The 22,105-nt window shown below is 46.0% G+C and overlaps 1 protein-coding gene across 2 annotated transcripts in view; it reads right to left on the bottom strand.

Moving 5' to 3' along the window:
- Nucleotides 1–22,105, bottom strand: part of TENM2 (teneurin transmembrane protein 2) — a 990,950-nt gene that overhangs the window by 195,056 nt on the left and 773,789 nt on the right. The gene's annotated exons all lie outside the window — the stretch shown is intronic.

Raw genomic sequence — 22,105 nt, 5'->3', positions numbered from 1 at the left:
TTGTTGTGCTTTATTTTCTTCAAAGCACTTATCACCCTCTAAAATGATACAATGTTTTTTTTAAAAAATTAATTAACTAATTAATTTTTGGCTGCGTTGGGTCTTCGTTGCCGTGCACGGGCTTTCTCTAGTTGCGGCGAGCGGGGGCTACTCTTCGTTGCGGTGGTGCGTGGGTTTCTCATTGTGGTGACTTCTCGTGTTGTGGAGCAAGGGCTCTACGAGCACGGGCTTCAGTAGTTGTGGCTTGCGGGCTCTAGAGCGCAGGCTCGGTAGTTGTGGCGCACGGGCTTAGTTGCTTTGTGGCATGTGGGATCTTCCCAGACCAGGGCTCGAACCTGTGTCCCCTGCATTGGCAGGCGGATTCTCAACCACTGCGCCACCAGGGAAGCCCTGATATAATGTTTTTATGCTTATTGTCTGTCTACTCAGAAGGATGTAAACTCCAGGAGGGCAGGGATTTCTTCTGCATGGTAGAGTGGTTAAGACTGAGAACTTTGGAGCTAGACTGCCTGATTAGAACCCACGCTCTGCTGCTTACTTGCTGTGACACTTGCACAACCTATTTCAATTCTCTGTGCCTCAGTCTCCTTATCTTTAAAATGGGTATAATTTCAAAACGTAATAATAATACAGCAAAACACTGTTGTAAAGATTCAATGAGTCAAACCATGTAAAGTGCTTAGAATAGTCAGTACTCAGTATATGGTAAACACACCCTGAAAGTTTCTGCTATCATGATGATAATTCATTGCTGTGTCTCATTCACCTTGAGCAGAGTTTGATCAACAAATATTTGTAAAATATCAGGTGCATAAAATACTGAATCTGTAAATGAATTCCACTGAAAGGAAACTAAGTTGCCATGTACTGAAGGTTTTGTCTCCAGTAATAATCACCTGCCCTCCCTTGTCTTCTAACGTGCTTTCCTGAATAGGAGAGAAAGGGGCAGAGTTACAGGCCGCAAGCCTCAGCCATGCACCACCAGACATGCACATGATGGACACTGTGGGCCAAGGAATCTGTGCATGCCTATAGATCATCCAGATTTGAGAGGTGACTTTAGACGGCCATTATGACTTCACCTTTTCAATTCTCAGTGGAGGGACTTCCCTGGTGGCGTAGTGGTTAAGAATCCACCTGCCAATGCAGGGGACACGGGTTAGAGCCCTGGTGCGGGAAGATCCCACGTGCCGCGGAGCAGCTAAATCTGTGCGCCACAACTACTGAGCCTGTGCTCTAGAGTCCACGAGCCGCAACTACTGAGCCTGCGCGCCTAGAGCCCGTGCTCCACAACCAGAGAAGCCAGCGCGATGAGAAGCCCACGCACTGAAATGAAGAGTAGCCCCCGCTTGCCGCAACTAGAGAAAGCCTGCGCGCGGCAACGAAGACCCAACACAGCCAAAAATAAATTAATTAATTAAAAAAATTCTCAATGGGATGATGTCCAATGTACCCTTTCTTTCTTTGGACTTTCTTTGTTCCATCGCTTGTCTTCCCTCTTTTCCTCCTTTGACACTGTTCCTTAGTGACCACTGTGGTAGAGACTGATGGTCACTGTGTGTATCAGTGTCTTGTTCCTTTCCAGCTCCCTCGCTTTTACGTGGGAGCACGTGACAGTGTTCCCGTCAACGGAACATATGCTGTGGGATGAACTCCACTTCTAGACCCTGCCATAAAACGTTCTGTGCCACCTCCTACTTGCCCACTCTCCCTACCTATCTGCCTCTAGAGAGAACCAGAGTTCTCTTAAAGCCCAAGATGATGGAGTCACAAGATAGGAGTGGCCTGGATCCTAGATTAGCACTTGGAGGGAAGCTGGAAATACTGACACAAGCAAGCGATCAACACTTACTAAATTAGGCCACGGACACAGAAAAAAGGGGTAGTGGCTACCAGAGGGGAAGGGGGGTGGGGGAGGGCAAAATGGGTGAAGGGGGTCAACTGTGTGGTGATGGATGGAAACAAAGCTTTGGTGGGGAGCACACTGCAGTGCATAGAGACGCTGAAATACTGGCATGGCCCCAAAGTTCACTCGGTTCATGAATACATTTTCCAGTAAAGTTCTTGGTGAAAATGAAAACTGTGTCTTTTATGTTTACGTAAAACTGAACGAACTTTTTGGCCAACCCACTATCACGTTGTACACATGGAAAAAAACATCAAGCTACTGAAACGTTGAGGCATGGCCTCGACATGTGTTGTTATTTGTGTTATTTGTGTTATATGTTATTTCGTGTGTTATTTCAGCACAGCCCTCAAGATTTCTTAACCTCACGCTTCTCTTCCTTCCTGGTTCACCTCCCAAGATTATAGTAAAGTACCAGCAAATGTTTCCATTTCTTAGGGGCGGTGGGAGAGAGTCACCCAGGATGGCAGCATCTTCCGTCGGTCAAGTTCCGACCTATTACGTGTAGGGTGTCTATCTATCCCAGTTTGCCCAGGGGTGTCCCAGTTTCCATCTCCTCTGTTCCTCCTTCCACTCTTGAGAGTGCTCCCGTTTGGAATATGTAGTTACCCTCCTCACAGGTTAACATATACCAAGCAGCGTCACATAGCATCATTCACGGCTGCTATAACCCGGGGAGGGTTGGAGGCTAGAAATACAAGGTGGATCAAGCCAGCCAGATGCAGAGACTGCTTTCCAGGGCAGGGAAAGCAGAAGCGCAGTAAGAAGCTGGTTTGCGTGGAGGCCATCTGTTTCTGGAGAGCCTTTGCTCTCTAGGAATCCTAGACGGCAGCCTGGCTGACGCTAGGAAGAGTCCATCTTCCAAGAACTCAGACCCTGGCCAGAGTTGCTTTCTCATGCCCCAGCACTGGGGACTGATAACTCAGGCTTAGCACCAGGGACATCTGTTTCCTCAGCTCCAGGATCCCATCATGATCAATTCCAGGCTGCCTGGAGGACCGTGCTGTGCTTGAAGGACTAAGAAGGTTGCTTCCTGGCACGTTCTGTCTAATAGATCTGCAGAGAGCCTTGGAAGAGGATCAGAAGGCACGTGACCCAACCCCGATGGGGGATGTGTGTGCACAGGCTGCCTGCAGGGCCAAGTCTGTCTCTCAAGGCAGCTGGCCTCTCTTGACCAGGCAGTAAGGTCACCCAGAGGGTGACAGCGCCATAACCCCTGATAAACTCCCCCTCTCTCACCGAAGTTCTCTTCTTTCCCTTGGCCTCTGGAAAACAACGCATGTTGGCATGCAGTGTGAGGGCTGTGCCTTTAAGTCATCAGTCATAGCCCAAAGTGGCATGAAAACACAACTTTTACGAGCGCTTGAGGGACAAAGAAAGAAACCACAGGAAATATCTGATCCAATTTTCAATCTGCCCCCTTCTCGGCAGAGACCAAGGAGGAATGGTAATTAAGATAACTTAGTGGGTTTCCAGAGGAGCTGGAGGAGAGAGCAGAGGGGGCTGCACCGTTGAGCAGGGCCCATCACTTCCCCAGGAGGGAAAGCGTCCACAGGCAGGGAGCGCACAGCTGAGAGATGCTTCTGGAAGCCATGCAAATGCACACCTGCCACAGAGGGCAAGGTTAAAGACAGATCCGTCGCCCTTCAGGAAGATGTTATTACTGGGTCCAGGACCCTGGGAAAGTGGGGCGGGGGGCGGGTAAGTAAGTTTCTTGCTATTCGGACCACCTGCTCGCTGAGGGCCCACGTGGACAGGAGCAGCGGCGAATGCCGACATTTCCCACGGAGAGCCTGCGGCGCCTGGCCCCGCGCTGGCTGCATCCCCGGCCTCCTGACGTCTGATGTTGATTCTGCCTCAGATGGCAGGGCACAGGCAGCCGTCGGCTGGATGGCAGGGAAGCAGCATGTGTGAGTGAGGGCTGCTCGAAGCCACATGACCACAGAGTCTCTGGTGGCATCTGGTGACAACTGGCAGTGGTGGGTCGCTCCTGGGGGCCTGTGCATCTCCTTCTGCCTCCGGCTAGGCCCGTGGCAAAGTGGGTCTGGCTGATTCCTCATCTAAAGCTCTGCACCACCTCTCTTCTCTCCTTCAAAGGGCTGAGTGCTCCGGGAAGCGTGGAAGGATGAGGGTGGTGGGCCGTGCTCCGGTGGGGGTGGGAGGCTCCCTTCCTTCCACGTGGCCTCACTTGTCATTTTCAGTTCCTCCTTACAGTGTCCAAGTCACTTCATTAGATGCTGACTGGCCCAGTGTGGGCACTGCTGTGCTGTCTGTCCACCAGCTATGCGAACGAGCCCCTAAGCTTCTGGGAAGGAAACAACACCTATACTTGCGGACTGTAGCAATCATCACGCTGGGCTCCATCGTGAGGATCAAGCAGCCCGAAATTCCTTATGATAAGGAGCAGGGGAGACTACATCTACACAGGTGCAATTCTTGATTCTTTCACGACACGTCCTCTTGCAGTGGCGGAAAACGTAACCATCGAAAATACGAAGTACCCTTTTTTTTTTCTAGGCATTTGCTATGTGCCAGGCATAATGGCAAAAGCTGATATATGGTATCTCATTTCATCCTCCCAGAAATCTTATTCTCCTCCCCATTTCTCAGGAGAGAACAAAGGCTGCTAGAGAAGTTAAGTGACATACCCAGGGCCACTGACTGTGGTTGGTGGCCAAGCGAGGACTTGAACTTGGATCTGCGTGAGTCTTAACGGTGGGAGGTCACCTTAAGTTTTCCAAGAACCTGGCTGTAGCTTCCAGCATAGCTGGTGGCTGGCCTGGCTTGTAAATTTCCTAAAGATGCCAGTGAGCAGAGAAAGGGGAGGAAGGCAGAGCCCAGGAGTGCTAGCATCAGACTTGAGCAGAGTGGGTTGGGCACCTGAGGACAGAAAGATGGACCACTGCAGAAGATGCAAGAAGAGGTCAAGAAAGTTCTGGATGGTTTTGCTGGGTGCTGGCCATACCTGGCCCATAATTTCCTGTTGCTCACCTCCAAACTTCTCTCTCCTTGTGTTCCAGCCACACTGCTCTCCTCTCTGTCTCTGGAATATGCCAAGCTCATCCCAGCCTCAGGGCCTTTGCACAAGCTCTTCCTCCTGATCCTACAGCTGCCTGCTTTTTTTCCTTCCTTTTTTTTTTTTTTTTTTTAACAATTTATTTATTTTAGTTTTGGCCGCATTGGGTCTTAGTTGTGGCACACGGGATCTTCGCTGAGGCATGCGGGATCATTCATTTCAGAGCGGGCACTTTGCTGTGGCATGCAGGCTTCTCTCTAGTTGTGGCTTGTGGGTTTTCTCTCTCTAGTTGTGGCACGCAGGCTCCAGGGCGCATGGGCTCTGAGGTTTGCAGCACATGGGCTCTCTCATTGAGGTGCGCGAGCTCAGTAGTTGTGGCGTGCAGGCTTAGTCGCCCTGTGGCATCTTAGTTTCCAGACCAGGGATCAAACCCGCGTCCCCTGCACTGGAAGGCGAATTCTTTACCACTGGACCACCAGGGAGGTCCCCAGCTGCCTGCTCCTTGTCAATCATGCCTGGCTAAACACCATGACCTTAGAAAGGGCATCCCTAACCATCCATTCTAAAATGCTTCTATCACTTCCCCTTTTCTGTCCTCAGCAAAAACTCATCAAAAACTCTGAAAAAAACCATGTCACTTATCTGTTAATTTATAGTCCATCTCGCTACTCTTGAACACAAACTTCTCAAGACTGGGAGACCTTAGAATAACTATAAATGGAATGTAATCTTTAAACATTGTGAATCACTACGTTGTACACCTGAAACTTATATAATATTGTACATAAACTATACCTCAATTATAAAACCAACCAAATAAATAAATGCTAACCAGCTTTGAATCCAGAAAAATAAATAAATAAATAAGTAGGAGACGTGTCTGTTTTATTCCATGTGGTATCCCCTGGGGCCTAGAGCAGTGCCTGACACGTAGTAGGTACTCAGCAAAGATCTTGACTGAATGAATGAAAACCTTTAGGCCCAAAGGAAATCGTACCCAGAGTGAAGTGTATATACCAACACAGTGGAATTTGGTGATACAACTACTGAAAGGACATAACCTCTTTAGGAGAAGTTCTTAGGAATTTTTAGTAAACTCGATACAGTTTTCCTGTTTTGTTTGCTAACTGCTTGGATGATACTACAAGGTAACATTTAATGAGGCCAGGCACTGTTCTAAGTGATTCACATGTACGATCTCATTTAATGCTTATAATAGCCCCAATGAATACAAATCACTATCCCCACTTTGCATATCAGGAAACCGAGGCACAGAGAGGTTACATCACTTGCTCAGGAGTTGGTAAGTGGCAGAACTGGGCTTCACACCCAAGCAGTCAGCTTAGGTGAGCGTGTCCCAAATCCGCTGCATTCCAGGCCAGTACACTGAATAAACAGGCAGCCGGAACGTGGTGCTGGTCAGCCTCGCTCATATGGGGAGATCAAGGTTTACCTTCCTGTCTTTGGGAAAGAGAATCTCTGCTGTGTGTCAGGGTGGGAGGGCCTCCGAGGACAGAAAGGGGCTCCTAAAGTAGCCTGCAGGACTGTCAACAGAATCATACTCAGGACACAAGTTGCTTTGTGTTTTGGATTCCATTGCCCTGACCTGGAGTATCTCTTCCCTCTTGGTAGGCTGCGCTGGTACGACAAAGACAGGGGTGCCTGGGATTCAGGGGGTACCCCGCCCATTGGTGATGAGATGGAGCCATTTTACTAATCTTCTTAGGGGAAAAACTGTTCTTCAACACACTGCTTAAGCAGAAAGCAAGAAACCAAGGAACGTGAGGGCAGGCGGGACTTCTCTGGGAGAGACAAAGGAAGACATTTTTGGTTACTGGAAATAGAGAGGGAGCTAGAGAGAGGCAAAGGGAGGGGAGGTGAGAGCAGCAAGATGTTGGGGACCACCCAGGCCACAACGTGGCCTCTTCCTGTGACCCCTCCCCACACTCCCAAACCCAAGAAATAAAAAAAGAGAAAAAAACTAAGGGAAATTGTTAAGAGCCTTGAGGTGATGGAATTTCTTATGGAAACCAGCGAAGAGAGTGAGCATCTTTCCTGGATATCACGGGGCAAGAAAGCAGAGATCAAAAGATACAAGAGGAAGAAGCCATAGGAAGTCAGAAATCATGGGAAGGACGACAGGGCACAGACACACTGAGCGCCGAGCAGGGAGCCCCAGCTAACGTTTGGTTTTGCTTGGAAGGCTTGAAGGTGTCTAGATTGGGTTCATAGGAAAGAAAGATCTGAAGCCCAGCTTGCAAGCCTGTGTCTTGCCCAGGCCTCAGGCTACAGGGGAAAATGAATATAAAACTATTGGTTCCATCAACAAACATTGAGCACCTACTATGTGCCTGGCCCTCCCTGCTCTGGGCCCTGGGGATCCAGCAGTGAATCATATGGCCAAGGTCCCTGCCCTCCGGGGGACTGACATTGCCTTAGGGGAACAGAACGCCAGGGAGTGATGAGGGCTATGGATAAAATAGGGCAAAAACCAGAGACAACCCAAATGCCCATCAAGTGAGCGGACAAAACGATTATGGTGCAGCCACACGACCGCACGTCTACTCAGTAATAACAGGGATGAGCCACGGACACACACAGCAACGTGGGTGAATCTCATTGGTGTTAGGCTGAGTGAAAGAGGCCAGACACAAAAGAGCACAGGCTACCCTGTTCATAACACTACAGGGAAGACAAACCTAACCTCTAGCGGCAGAACGCAGATCAGCGGGGGGCTGGTATGAGGTTGCCATGGGGCCCAGGGGAGCTCCTGAGGGGTGGCAATGCTTTATATCGTGATTGTGTTGGTGCCCACTCAGATAGACACACTTTTCACATTTCAGGAATCAAACTGTACACGTAAAATGTGTGCATTGGGTGGCTAGTCATTTATGGCTAAATTCAGTTGACTGAAGCCAAATAAAGTAGAGTATGGGGATAAAGCATAAAGGAGTATCCAGTTTCAGAGTCCCTTGTCGGGAAAGGGCTCACGGAGGGCATGGCGTTTGGGTAGAGGCCTGACAAAAGGAAGGAAGGAGCCACCTGAATATCAGGGAGGAGCATTCCAGAAAGAGGGAACAGCCAGTGCCAAAGCTACGAGACAGAATGAGCTTGGCATGACGAGGGGAGAGCAAGCGGGCCAGCACCGCAGAGTTGGAGGGAGTACGGACAAGTTGGAGGGAGCAGGCTGCAGAGGGGACCAGCAGGCCACGGGGATGGATGCGCCCACTACAGACCACACTTCTGTCAGCCCTGGAGATGAGGCAGGGAACCCGACAGTCTTTGCCCTCAGAGAGCTGGCCTTCTAAAACTTCAGAGTTTCCTTTCAGTATGACGGTAGCCCGATGGAAGGTCTGCAGAGACGGATGCTCTGACGAACGGTTATAAAAGATGAGACCAGGGCTTCCCTGGTGGCGCAGTGGTTGAGAGTCTACCTGCCAATGCGGGGGACACGGGTTCGTGCCCCGGTCCGGGAGGATCCCACATGCCACGGAGCGGCTGGGCCCGTAAGCCATGGCCGCTGAGCCTGTGCGTCCGGAGCCTGTGCTCTGCAACGGGAGAGGCTGCAATAGTGAGAGGCCCGGGTACCACAAAAAAAAAACAACAAAAAAAGATGAGACCAGACCCTTTTTTTGTAATAAAAAGAGAGCTTCTCACCTGGTGTGTTCACTGTGTCTGGTTCCCCTGAGGGCCCTCTGGGCTTGGCAGGGGCTTTGGCGGTTTGCTGGGTGAAGATAAGCAGCTGATGGGTCCTGCCAAGCCCCACCCCCTGCCCACCAACTCCGTTATCAAGCCTAAAAGTGCGGTTTTCGAAGGAGTGTGTTTTGAATGTCTGGGATGGGATGGGGGGAATGTAGGGGGAAGGAAAAATGAATAGAGAAGGATCGACTGTTACTGCTAAAGAATGTTAGCACCAACTCTAACACCATGGTGAGATCCCAGCACCCCTCGTTCTCAGAGGTGTTTCAGAGAGGGATTTCCACGAGAAAGATAAACTTTCTCATTTTTTTTTTGGCCACACCATGTGGCATGCTAGGATCCGACCAGGGATCGAACCCGTGCCCCCTGCGGTGGCAGCACGGAGTCCTAACCACTGGACCACCTGGGAAGTCCCAACACGGATAAACTTTAAGTAATAAGGCCAGGCCAGGGCAAGGCAGGGACAATGCATTCCCTGGTAGGTGGCCCTTCCTTCTTGGGAATTCTTAGAGGGGCCTAATGCCAGCGCCCGGCAGCCACACAAGGGCCAGCTCTGCCTTGTCCACTGCTGCAGCACCTCGACACACGGCACATAGTAGGTGCTCAATAAACGTTGGTGGAGTCCAAGGTTATGGCCTGCCTCTGATAGAATGATGTATCTATCTGAAGACAGGGTCTTCTTGGGAGATTGTTAACCCTCTCCCATGAAATTTTCGAGATCAGGGAGAAACAGTTGAAAACCCTAAGTCCTGATCTCCTATTTTCAAGACTTCCCCTCAGTACATAAAAAGTGTGTGTTCCCAGTTTCAAGGGTAATTCATAGCTTTGTGGTGTTTGACCACTCTTTTCCTTTTATTTAACGTGGATTCCTAGCAGGGGCTGTGTACACGCTGTAAATCTGCAAAAACTCAACCCAGGGTCACAGCTACTAAACCTCCAGAGGGGCTGCCCTCCTTGGTCCCTCCTGGCCTTGTAAGAGCCAGTTCTGAAAGGAAAAGCTATGTCCTCGTTGGTAAGTGACGGCTAAAGAAAAGCACCATTCTTTAAAAAAAGGACAATCGTTATGTGAAGCTTCAACACAGCCCATACAAAAGGGGGATCTTCACTGCCCTCGGCTTGGAATGATCTTTCCCTCTCTTCCCTTTCTCTTTATCTGCTGAACTCACCTTCTAAGAGCCAGCTCGGGTAGCATCTCCTTCAGGAAGCTGCCCTAAAATCCTGCACAGGTTACAAGTGGTGGCCTATCTTCATGGTCTTAAACTACCTGTACCCAACTCTTTAGCTAACATTTGATGAGTTTATCATACAAGGGACAGGAACCAACTTCATAAATGATACACGGCATTGACTCTGAGAAATGTACAACGGAATAGCGCTAGCAGGATGCACGCTGTCCACCCCTGTCCCAGCCCACGAAGAGCCGGGCTCGGGCTGGACACGACTGGATGTCTGTGCAGTGTGCCCCAGGAGAGGCACCCCGATCCCCTGCCGCCTCGTATATTTATAAAAGGATTGAGAGGAGACAGGAATCCTGAGTTGTTTCCAATCCTTCCAATCCTGACCGAGTTGGAAGACTCTGATCTTTGCAATCTGGGTTAGAGCCTTGAGGAGGACCCATGAAAACTCAGTTTGCAAACCAGCGCTGGTTTCTGCCAGAGACCTTGCCATTTTCTCCCTGTAGAGACCGCTGGTTGCTAGGTGACCTGCGAGTGAGCGGTAAGGGTCATAACCAGTCAGACTAATCGACTGATCTCCATGGGGTGCTTCCTATTTCCTAGGCGTTATCTCATTTATTCCCACAACAACCTGATGAGGTACAGCCCTCATTTTACAGATGGCAAAGCTGAATCTAGAAAGTCTCATCCACCAACCTTCAGCTACTACAGAGCAGAGATAAGATTCAAACCCAGACCAAGCTGATCCTGGAACGTCAGTTCTAATCTTCCACCGGTACCGCGTCTTCCAGCTCTCCCTACGTGATGCTGCCCTTGTTGCTTAACTTGTCAGGTCCCTATCTTTTTAAATGTCTTTCATCTCTGCATCCCCAGTACTGACATTCAGTGAATATTTGTTGAGCACATGAATGGACCGATTTCATATTTCGTCTTCCCACAAGGCTATGCCCTCATCATGCTGCCTTTTGATCCAACCCAGGAGAAGGGTGGAAGGTACTGCTCTGAAGACCTAGTCAGCCACAGCGTATGGGTCAAGTTCAGCAATAGTGATGAACATCTCAAGGCTATTCCAAGGTGTGCCAAAGCTCTACGACGAGGTCAGAAGAATGGAAGTTTTTCTCTCTCAGTGCCTTTCTGATGTGATTTCTTATTTACCGCACATTCCCATTTAATTGTCTTTAGACGGTGGTTTATCAACAACGTCACGTTTGGCCCCGTGCCCTCCTAAGATCGACAGGAGGGTCTTATGTGGGCTGCTTGTGAAAATAAATCAAATGTATCACTGAGGAGAGGGAGTAAACTGGGAACGTGTCTAGTCACAAAATGCCTTCCCAAGCACAAAAGCGGAACAGAATCATGGGCACTGGTGGCTTCTCTCAAAGCTGGGCCTAAACCTTTCACCAGGCTGCACTGTGACCCTGGGCAAGTTACTTCAACTCTCTGAGTCTCTGCTCTCTAATCCCTAAGATGCCGACAGTAACATTTCCTACCTCTGAGGGTCGCTGTGAGTCCAGCCCAGCTCACAGTAAGCACCAGATCAATACCAGCTATTCTTATGGCTGTTGTTATTGTTACATAAATGTGACATATTGTAACTCCTTTATGCTAGCAATTCTACTCTTAAGAATTCATCATAAGGAAATTATTAAAAACTAAATAAATATTGAGCTGCATGAGGTGCTTGTATATTTCGGAGATTAATCCTTTGTCAATAGCTTTGTAGTACAGTCTGAAGTCAGGGCGCCTGATTCCTCCAGCTCCGTTTTTCTTTCTCAAGATTGCTTTGGCTATTTGGGGTCTTTTGTGTTTCCATACAAAAACAAACAACCCAATCCAAAAATGGGCAGAAGATCTAAATAGACATTTCTCCAAAGAAGATATACAGACTGCCAACAAACACATGAAAGGATGCTCAACATCACTAATCATTAGAGAAATGCACATCAAAACTACAATGAGGTATCACCTCACACCGGTCAGAATGGCCATCATCAGAAAATCTACAAACGATAAATGCTGGAGAGGGTGTGGAGAAAAGGGAACCCTCTTGCATTGTTGGTGGGAACGTAAATTGATACAGTCACTATGGAGAACAGTATGGAGGAGATTCCTTAAAAAACTAAAAATAGAAGTACCATATGACCCAGCAATCCCACTACTGGGCATATACCCTGAGAAAACCATCATTCAAAAAGAGTCATGTACCAAAATGTTCATTGCAGCTCTATTTACAATAGCCAGAACATGGAAGCAACCTAAGTGTCCACTGACAGATGAATGGATAAAGAAGACGTGGCACATATGTACAATGGAATATTACTCAGCCATAAAAAGAAATGAAATTGAGTTACTTGTAGTGAGGTGGATGGACCTAGAGTCTGTCATACAGAGTGAAGTAAGTCAGAAAGAGAAAAACAGATACTGTATGCTAACACATATATATGGAATCTAAAAAAGAAAAAAAGATTCTGATGAACCTAGGGGCAGGGCAGGAATAAAGACGCAGACGTAGAGAATGGACTTGAGGACACGGGGAGAGGGAAGGGTAAGCTGGGACGAAGTGAGAGAGTGGCATGGACATATATACACTACCAAATGTAAAACAGATAGCTAGTGGGAAGCAGCCGCACAGCACAGGGAGACCAGCTTGGTGCTTAGTGACCACTTAGAGGGATGGGATAGGGAGGGTGGGAGGGAGACGCAAGAGGGAGGGGATATGGGGATATATGTATACGTATAGCTGATTCACTTTGTTATACAGCGGAAACTAACACACCATTGTAAAGCAATTATACTCCAATAAAGATGTTAAAAAATTTTTAATCTATAGAATGAGTTATTTTTGAGGCATTTAAAATGAGTTTATGGAAGAATATTCAAATTTAGAAAGTTTCTCCCTACTTATCATTATGCAAAGAATCAGAGTAAAAAGCGTATGTATGGTATGATCCTATATTTGTAAAAATGATTAATGTATGTGAACAGAAAATATACTAAAAATGTTAATGTTTTCTATTTTTCCTATCATTGGCATATATTCTTCTTATAATGAGAAAACCACAAATAAAAGTTATCTTTTAATAAAACAGTTGGAATTTGTTTTGTTTTGTTTGTTTGGGAGCTTGTGGGGTTTGCATTACGGATGCTTTGAAAAACATGATGATAGTTTATACCATTTCTTTGTGCCAGTCCAGTTGTAAGTGCTTTATAAAGATTACCTCGTTTACATCTAACAACAATGCTATGAATGTATAATATTATTATCTCCATCTTATAGATGAAGTAATCAGGGCACAGAGAGGCTGAGGGACTTGCCCAAGGTCACACAGCTTGGAAATACTGGAGGTTAAAATTCAAGATCAGGCAGTCTGGACTGGTCCACACCCTTACGTCCATGCTTGTCTGTGTCTGGAACAGCTGCATAGGCATTCCACAGAATGTTTATTTAAACTTTATTTTTGTGAATTTATATGTTTAAAAAATTATATTTAAATACCCTCCCTGACTTGACATATACAGTAGGATCTAGTTATCTGAGGATATTTGGAATTAATAAAAGGCCACTTAAAATGGATGCTCTTAACATTGATTGATTCGGAATTTACCTTGAAAAGTAAAACTGTAATTATGAAAGTATTTTTTACCTGATATCTAGGAATATTCAGGTTATACTTGCAACTACGCTCTCATTTTTAGAATGAATGCTGAGCTTTCCTACGTACACAAACATGAGACACCAAACATTTCATTGTCCCTCCACTTCACTGATTGCAAAATGCATCCTGTTTTCAGAGATGTCAAAAGATGAGCATCGTGTGTATCTCAGAGTTGATGAAATACTCGAGAACAATGCAGCATCCCTGTAGCTTGACTGGTGCAACACAATCAAATGTAAACATACTGGAGGTCTTCATCAAATTTTCCAGGACCTCTCTTTACGATATTAGAACCGCCCTCTTGGAAGCGCTGATCTTGTCGCCTTCCTTGCCACTTCTCTCTGCCACAGTATCTAACTGTGCTACCTCAGCCAGATCTGCATTTACCCAAGGCTTCCCTGGGCACTTACAGGCAGATCTCCAGCATCACTTTTGTTGACTTAATGAAATTCTCGTCTTGGGCTTGAGTTGTAATTTTACTCTGTCAGCATTCATGTTGACATTGTACTGCAGGATGTTCCTGGAAATGACTGCCGGCAGAGAGGAGAAAAAGGAGGTGCCAGTCTGCTGTGTTCAGTGCGTACCAGCTTTGTGACCCTAAACTCTGCCTCAGTTCTTTTGTCTGTAAAATGGGGCTGCTCCTAATGGTGCCTACCTCACAGGGTTGTTGTGAAGAGAAAATAATTCATGTGAAACAGTCCTTGGCACACTGGAGCCCTCAAATAATGCTGACTATTATTATTATAACTAGTGTTAAATGGGGAGGGATCTCTGAGTGGAGAACATTTTTATAAGAGATCAGATGACTGAGAGTAATTTTTGTCTTCTAACATCTTTGGCTTCCCTACAAACATCTGTACTGAGGGGGGCTTCAATGAACATTTTAAAGGCTGTTAATTTTTGTGAAGATCTTGGAATAAATCTTTTCTAAATATCTCTGAACACAGATCTGAACTTCTGTTACTCTGCTGTGTATTAGAAAACTTCAAGATCTGCACTGGGCTTTCTTTGAATCCACCTGATGTGTGTCTGCTCAGATAAGGTTGTATAAGCAACTGCGCTGGTGGATCCTGCAAGCAAATGCCAGGCAGAGCAGAGGTTCAAGTTCGTGTCAGGATGTTAAACCACGAATGCAGTTTCAAATGAACATGTAACTGCACCCCAATGTTCACAGTAGCACTATTTACAATAGCCAAGATACAGAAGCAACGTAAGTGTCCATCAACAGATGAATGGATAAAGAAGATGTGGTGTATATACACAATGGAATACTACTCAGCCATATAAAAGAATGAAATTTTGACATTTGCAGCTACATGGATGGACTTGGAGGGCATTATGCTAAATGAAGTAAGTCAGACAGAGAAAGACAAATAATGTATGATACCACTTATATGTGGAACCTAAAAAATATAACAAACTAGTGACTATAAGAAAAAAGAAGTGGACTCACGGATATAGAGAACAAACTGGTAGTCACCAGTGGGGAGAGGGAAGACGGGAGGAGAAATATAGGGGTAGGGGAGTAAGAGGTACAAACTATTAGGTATTAAATAAGCTACAAGGATATATTGTACAACGTGGGGAATATAGCCAATATTTTCTAATAACTATAAATAGAGTACAACCTTTAAAAATTGTGAATCACTATGTTGTAACCTGTAACTTATATAATATTGTACACGACTATACTTCAATTAAAAAAAAAAGAACATGTAGCATGTTCCAGAATGGTGTTTTTTTTTTTTTTTTAATAAAGAGTTTCACAGCTTATTTTAAGTTTGGGGTGCAACCTCTCTACTTCTGTATCTAAGGCAAGGGATGTGAGTAGATATTTTAAGTGATTTAACCTTGAAACGATTATTTTCTATCTCTCCTCCTTCAAGCTTGTGGATCAATTTAATTGAAGACCAGCCAGAGCCTGTAAGGGAAATGATGAAAGAAAATACAGTTGCTCTTTGCAACTGCTTATATATATTCACTGTGATTTTTCTCAAAGCTGTGCAGACAAAACAAAGTACATAAATAAATTGAATCCTGAGAGTGCTATAAGATTAGAGTCATCATCTATAACCTCTTAATGCTTGTTTTACTCAAAATAGACTCAAGCTTGTCACAGACCTACTTTTCTTAAAGACAGAGAGATTACTAAAATTAAGAAAAGTGTAAAGAATATGGTGACAAATCACCCATATTTCAACCACTCAAATGAATAAATGTTAGCACTGTGTCATATTTATTTTCAGTCTTTGTACGTGTGTGAGCAGGCATGTGCCTTAGAGATGGGGAAGGGCCTGCCTTACCTTTAATGTTTTATTATGGATAAAAACAAGTACTTTTTTTTTTTTTTGACAGGAGGCAAAATACACAGAATTTACTTTTCATTCTAGGGTGTGGCAGGCAGATGATCCTTCAGGAAATTGTATTTTATTTTACTTTTTATACAGTAGGTTCTTATTAGTTATCTATTTTATACATATTAGTGTGTGTATGTCAATCGCAATCTCCCAGTTCATCCCACCTTCACCACACATCCTACCGCCCCGCTGAACAAGTACCTTTTTTTTGTGTGTGTGTGGTACGCGGGCCTCTCACTGCTGTGGCCTCTCCCGTTGTGGAGCACAGGCTCCGGATGCGCAGGCTCAGCGGCCATGGCTCACGGGCCCAGCTGCTCCGCGGCATGTGGGATCTTCCCGGACCGGGCCACGAACCCGTGTCCCCTGCATCGGCAGGCAGACTCTCAACCACTGTGCCACCAGGGAAGCCCTTTGAACAAGTACCTTTTAAACCTAATTCTCAGTCCTGTTCTCCTCACCTATTCCTACGGGTGACTAACCTCATGAGTTTAGTTTCTCTCTCTGTGTCTCTGTCTCCATCTGTATACATGATTATTAACGTACACACATATAAACATATATATATATACACACATACAATAAACATGCATATACAGAGATCAAAACATTACAATAACAAATACGGATTTGAATTATAAACCATGCTTATACTAATAAAACTGTCACATTGATTTGTTTTATATATGGGGTTCTACAGAAGATTTCACTTGAAGATTAAGGTCTTTGTCTGGAAAATTTGAAACTCTTGACTTATAGCACCTCTGAGACTCTGCTCAGTCAAAATATGTGGTTTGGTGCTGCCCCCTTTTACTCATCCCTGCTTTCTCTGTTTCTATCTTTCTCCCCGAGTTCCATGTTCTCAATAATTGACTTTTTTGAAAAACATTCAACATGCCCTCCCCGTGCATGCCCCTCAATACAAGGTCCCTTGTAAAACTCAAGCATCTTCTGAGATTTTTCCCGCTTGGTGACTGCCCAGGAGGGTACCCACTGATTTAATTGGCAGTTTCCATTCCCATCAGGAGGCCACCAGATAATCACAAGGGGTGTCCTGAGAAAGACCTTTCCAGAAGCACTTTTAGTCCAATAAAGAAGAAACCAAGGTTCTCTTGGTTTCACAAACTCTTTCTCCATACCTCAAGCTCTTTTGCAAAGGAAGGGTCTGAAAAACATGCCTGTAAAAATATGCCTCCCTTCAAAATGAAATTAAAATGCTATGTGGTGGGCTATGCAAGCTGACAGCCCCAAACCCTGGTATTCTCTCCCCACTAAGATCCCAGAACACAGCTCTGCAGGAAGACAGAAGTCCAAGGAGAGCCTGTCTGCCTGGATCATGGGCACTGGACAGGGGCACAGTGACAGAAGCAGGCTGCTCAGAACACGTGGGCGTCCCACTGACCCAGGGATCCAGTTACTTCCACCTCTAAAGGAAACTGTGTGCAGTTGATTTGCTTGGGCAAGAGAGAAGGGGACAAGGAAAGAGGGAATTCATTTTCAAACAAGGCTCTGAATTGGAAAGGGATAAACCGAGCTGGCGAACAGCTAACCCCACTCATCGCTATTTATAAATCTGCTTTGAAAAAACGTCATTTAGGGGAATTCTGCTGAAGAGGACAATAGGAATGTTTGCTCGGCTCATTTGATCTTGGTCTACACATGCTTGATCTGCCATATTTGCATTTCTTTGGTATGATCATGGGGCAATTTGTGGTCTCTTAAATCGTTCCCTTCTATCGTTCAATGAATGTGTGGATAGTTTTGTTTCCCATCCCACAGACACACCTCAGAGTAAAGCACTGGGGTTGACAGTGTCTGCTTCTATCTTAGCGTCATTTAATCCCTACTACCTGCCTCTAATCAACCCTTACAGCTGGAGCTGTAAGCCCACCCCACACGTTCAAGTTGCCTCTGGAAGTGACTGGGCTCATGGCTCCATCAGTCTGAGTGAGGAAACAGGCGTTTTTAATACTCCCTAAACAGGACTGGGGAGAAGGTGAAGTCCCAGCAGACCTCCCCAGCGTTAACTGCATCTTGTTGGTTCGGTTAATCATGTACCTAATTTGCCGATTATTGACTTGTTCTCACGCAGGATTTTACTTGGCTTGACATATCAGTAGCAATCAGTGATGAACTGTCAAGGAAACCTGCTCCCTGCCTTAACCACCAAGATGCTCACTTGCATCAACCGCTTCTGAGATTTCCTTTGATCCCTAGCAGTGCATCCAGCTCAGATGATGATGATGATGACGATCTTTAAGTCTCACCTGTTTCCCTTCTAGAACTGGGCTCAAGCAAACCTGACACAGTTTGTAGGATTTCAAATACTCGGCAAGATGGACTAGGCTACCTTACATACACCAGCCCCATGAGAATTTGACTTGGTAGGTTGACAATGGCTTAAATGGCTTAGATCAACTTTTATTTTTCTTTTTTGTCTAGGTCTTAAAAAAATGGAATGCCGGGCACCAAAATGCTGCATTTAAAAGACAATGGGGGCTTCCCTGGTGGCGCAGCTGGTTGAGAGTCCACCTGCTGATGCAGGGGACACAAGTTCGTGTCCCGGTCCGGGAAGATCCCACATGCCGCGGAGCGGCTGGGCCCGTGAGCCATGGCCGCTGAGCCTGCGCATCCGGAGCCTGTGCTCCGCAACGAGAGAGGCCACAACAGTGAGAAGCCCGCGTACCGCAAAAAAAAAAAAAAGACAATGGGATAGCTACCTTTCTGACAGACAAGGATTAAACAATGATATCCAGTTTATGCAAGAGTTCAAGTAAATAATATGGGCACCTACTGCCGCTGGTGGGCAGGAGAGTAGGGAGGGTAATTGGTATAAACTTTCAGAAGGAAAATTTGGCAATTAGTATCAAATCCTTAAGGGTTACTTTCAGGAAAAGAACTAAGGGTGTACACAAAGACTAGCCATGAGGACAGGTCTCCCAACATTTTATCGTTAAGGCATAAGGGCCTTTCATTGGGATATCTGGTGCCCCTCTACCCAGGAACCTCAGAGGACTGTAATTCCAGCTCCATGGAAGTAGGATCTGACTTGCTTTGGTCCATATGAGAAGGGCTTAAATGATATGTGACATTTTCAAGCAGAAGTCTTTTGGGATTGGTGCATAACTCACCATCTTCTCCTTCCTTTGCGATGGGGTACTAGTTATGTTCCTGACAGTGGAAATTCCACAGGTCCGTGCCTTTGAATGAGACTGACAGAGCAAAGCCCAATATCACCCAAAGTGAACACGTGAAGTAGGATGTTCCCAACCTCAACATGTTTGCCATTTGGGGTTGGATAACTCCTTGTTGTGGAGAGTTCTCCTGTGCGTGTTTAGCAGCATCCCACCTGCCACTGCCTGCCAGGAGCAACCTCTCCCCAGGGTGACAACCCAAAATATTTCCAGACACTGAAGAATGCCTCTGGGGTGGGGAAGAATTGCCCTGTGTTGAGAACCACTGATATAAACAAGAAATAGCCTCTGTTGCTTTAAGCCACTTAGATGCTGAGTTTTTGTTGTTTTTTTTTATACTGCCACTGATATCCTTTTTTTTTTTTTTTTTTGCGGTACGCGGGCCTCTCACTGCTGTGGCCTCTCCCGTTGCGGAGCACAGGCTCCGGACGCGCAGGCTCAGCGGCCATGGCTCACGGGCCCATCTGCTCCGCGGCATGTGGGATCCTCCCGGACCGGGGCACGAACCTGTATCCGCTGCATGGGCAGGCGGACTCTCAACCACTGCACCACCAGGGAAGCCCGTGTCACTGATAATCTTTTACTATAGCAAAAACACTATATAACTATTCAGCAAAAGGGGACTGCTTCCAATTACAGGTGTTTTTACTTCCTTTTGTTTTTCTGTGCTTTTAAAATTTTTCTGTAATGAAAACAATTTGTCCTCTGATAAGAAGAAAAAAACGAGAAAATTAATCTTATCTTAAAAACCTATATTTACATCATTGCTTATCGATAGACAGTATTGACTAGGGCCACGCAGGACTTCTAAGTACAATGAAACACTAGTGTACCATATCTTTATATTGCGCTTCTGTTTGCAGAGTGTTTTCCCATCCTCCCTTTTTTGTGGTAGGGGTAGTGTAATTACAGCAACACTGTGAGGCAGGGAACACAGGTAGACAGGGAAACTGAGGCTAAGAGAGGTTAAGGCGCATGTCCGAGGACGCCTGGTTAGCACGTAGCAGGGACTCCATCCTCAGTTTTCTAATTCCAGGACCTTCTCCCCTATGCCATGCTACCTCTGTACTGTATCACTGTAGAAAGCCACGTTCAAAAAGTCAACTGGGACAGACTCTGATTCTTTGGGAAATTTAAACAGGTAAGAAAGGATTCTCCCCTGTATTTAATATCCTTGGACAAGGATACCAAACCTTGTAGGCACTTGGTCAGAGCATGATACTCAATAAAATTTAAGCACAGCCATTCATGCAATGCAGCCAAGAGAATTTCATACTCCTCCCCCTCCCCACTTCTTCCTCTTTCTCTCTTTTCAGCTCAAATGAGTCACCTTGGCTAGCCTGCCAATCCCCATAGAACTTATGTTCCTTGATAGGATATGCCAATAGAAATGAAAAATTCTATAATGGTTTGAGACGTGAGTTAGTCACCTATCACTGCGAGGGGCTAAGCTCCATCTCCTCCAGGAAACGTAGCTCATCAAATGGACACAAATGCACGTTATGATAGCGAATGATCGCGAGAATGCGTGGGGAGTCGTCTTCTCCTCTCCTGCTTTTTTTAAGAAGCGCCCCTGTATTGTACCTGTCTTGTGCATTCTAGGCATCTGCACCTTGTCTTGCTTACCGGACCCTCCGACGCACGCTAAACTCCCAAACTGGGAGCTGGACGGCAACCCTCTGTGCACACCTACTGTCCCCGGAGTGGAGCTATTCTGAGACGCCGATCACTAGAACAATCACCGGCTTAGCAGGAGATGGACAGCGTGGTGTAGCCACAAAAGAAGGAGAGACATTGTCATTGAGGGTTTGAGTCCTGAAAGTCAGAACAGCGGGGAACCTGGGAAGAGTACGTTTCTGCCTGCTGTCCACTATCACTCAGTTTCAGAGGGTTACCTACTTGACTTGCCATGATCACTGGCCCTTCCATGATTCTGCTCAGAGCATGCAAGCGAAGGGGGATAGCAGTGCTTCAAAACAATGTCAAAAGGGAGAGGTTCCCCCAACCACCACCACCCACCCCCCGCCGCAAAGCTCCTGGCATCCAAGGGGCTGACAGGGAAGTTATGCTCAGCTGTGCCCAGAGGCATGTTCCTACTTACTCAAATAATGCCAACAAGTAGATTTCACTGCTGTCAATCTTTCATTATGCTACAGTAGAAAGAGTGGAGCCTGAAGGTCAGGGAGACCCCCTAACAATTTGCATAACTTCCCAGACCAGCACCCTGAACCTGGCCAGAAGTTACAGAAATGCCTCAGGGACTCCTCTTAGCTGAATCCTTCTCTTTCTCTTGATGAGAATCTCTTAAAGGACAGACGTGATTTTTGTAACAGGAGTTCTGCTTGGTCATGGGCTATGTTAACTCATCTCTAGATAATCAGTGCTTAGACCAATAAATATTTTTCTGGATGGATGGATGGAGGAGGACTTATTGATTACCACTTTACACATTGATCCCTATAGCATGGGCTGTGTATGTTAATATAAACCTACACAGCTCTCCCTGCTCAAAAAAGAAGTAGTCCTTTTAGTCCCTTATATCGATCGTTTCAGGCTGTAAAGATGGGACCGCAAATAAATTTCATCTTGAGAGCCAACACCAGTCAATTGGTGGTGGCTGCCTTTAGGGTTCTCTTGGAGGTATCTGTGCACCGAGTTTAGTGAGGAAAAAGTGCAGTCATCGATTAGCAATGTCTGCTGTGAGCTAAGGCCAAAGAAACGGTGGCCTGACTGCTCTGCATTTGCCAATGGGTTTAAAGCTTTAAATTCTTCCAGCTGAATTTTCTGGATGAATACCTTCCCAACACATGTTTAAAAAGGTCAGCTTTGACTGGATATAATGGGTGATTAAGGGTGTTTTTCCCTCCACTGGTGTATTTTCCTAATGTACTTCTTTATATACTTGCTGGATTTGAGCGCAAATGAGGTGGGAAAACACTGCTTGGTTTTCCTTAGGATATACAATTCTTATTGGAAAAGAAAACCAAACTAGATGAGGGTGAATTTAACCAAACTAGATGAGGGTGAATTTATCCCAAGTGGGACGTATAAGAAAATCTCTATCAGGAAAAATGAAAGGAGGGATGAGAAGAAAAACAATGAAAT

The sequence above is a fragment of the Phocoena phocoena genome, chromosome 3 (assembly GCF_963924675.1).
Source record: "Phocoena phocoena chromosome 3, mPhoPho1.1, whole genome shotgun sequence".
NCBI lineage: Eukaryota > Metazoa > Chordata > Mammalia > Artiodactyla > Phocoenidae > Phocoena > Phocoena phocoena.
Note: the sequence above shows the minus strand (reverse complement) of the source record. Positions and strands in the feature narration are given on the sequence as shown.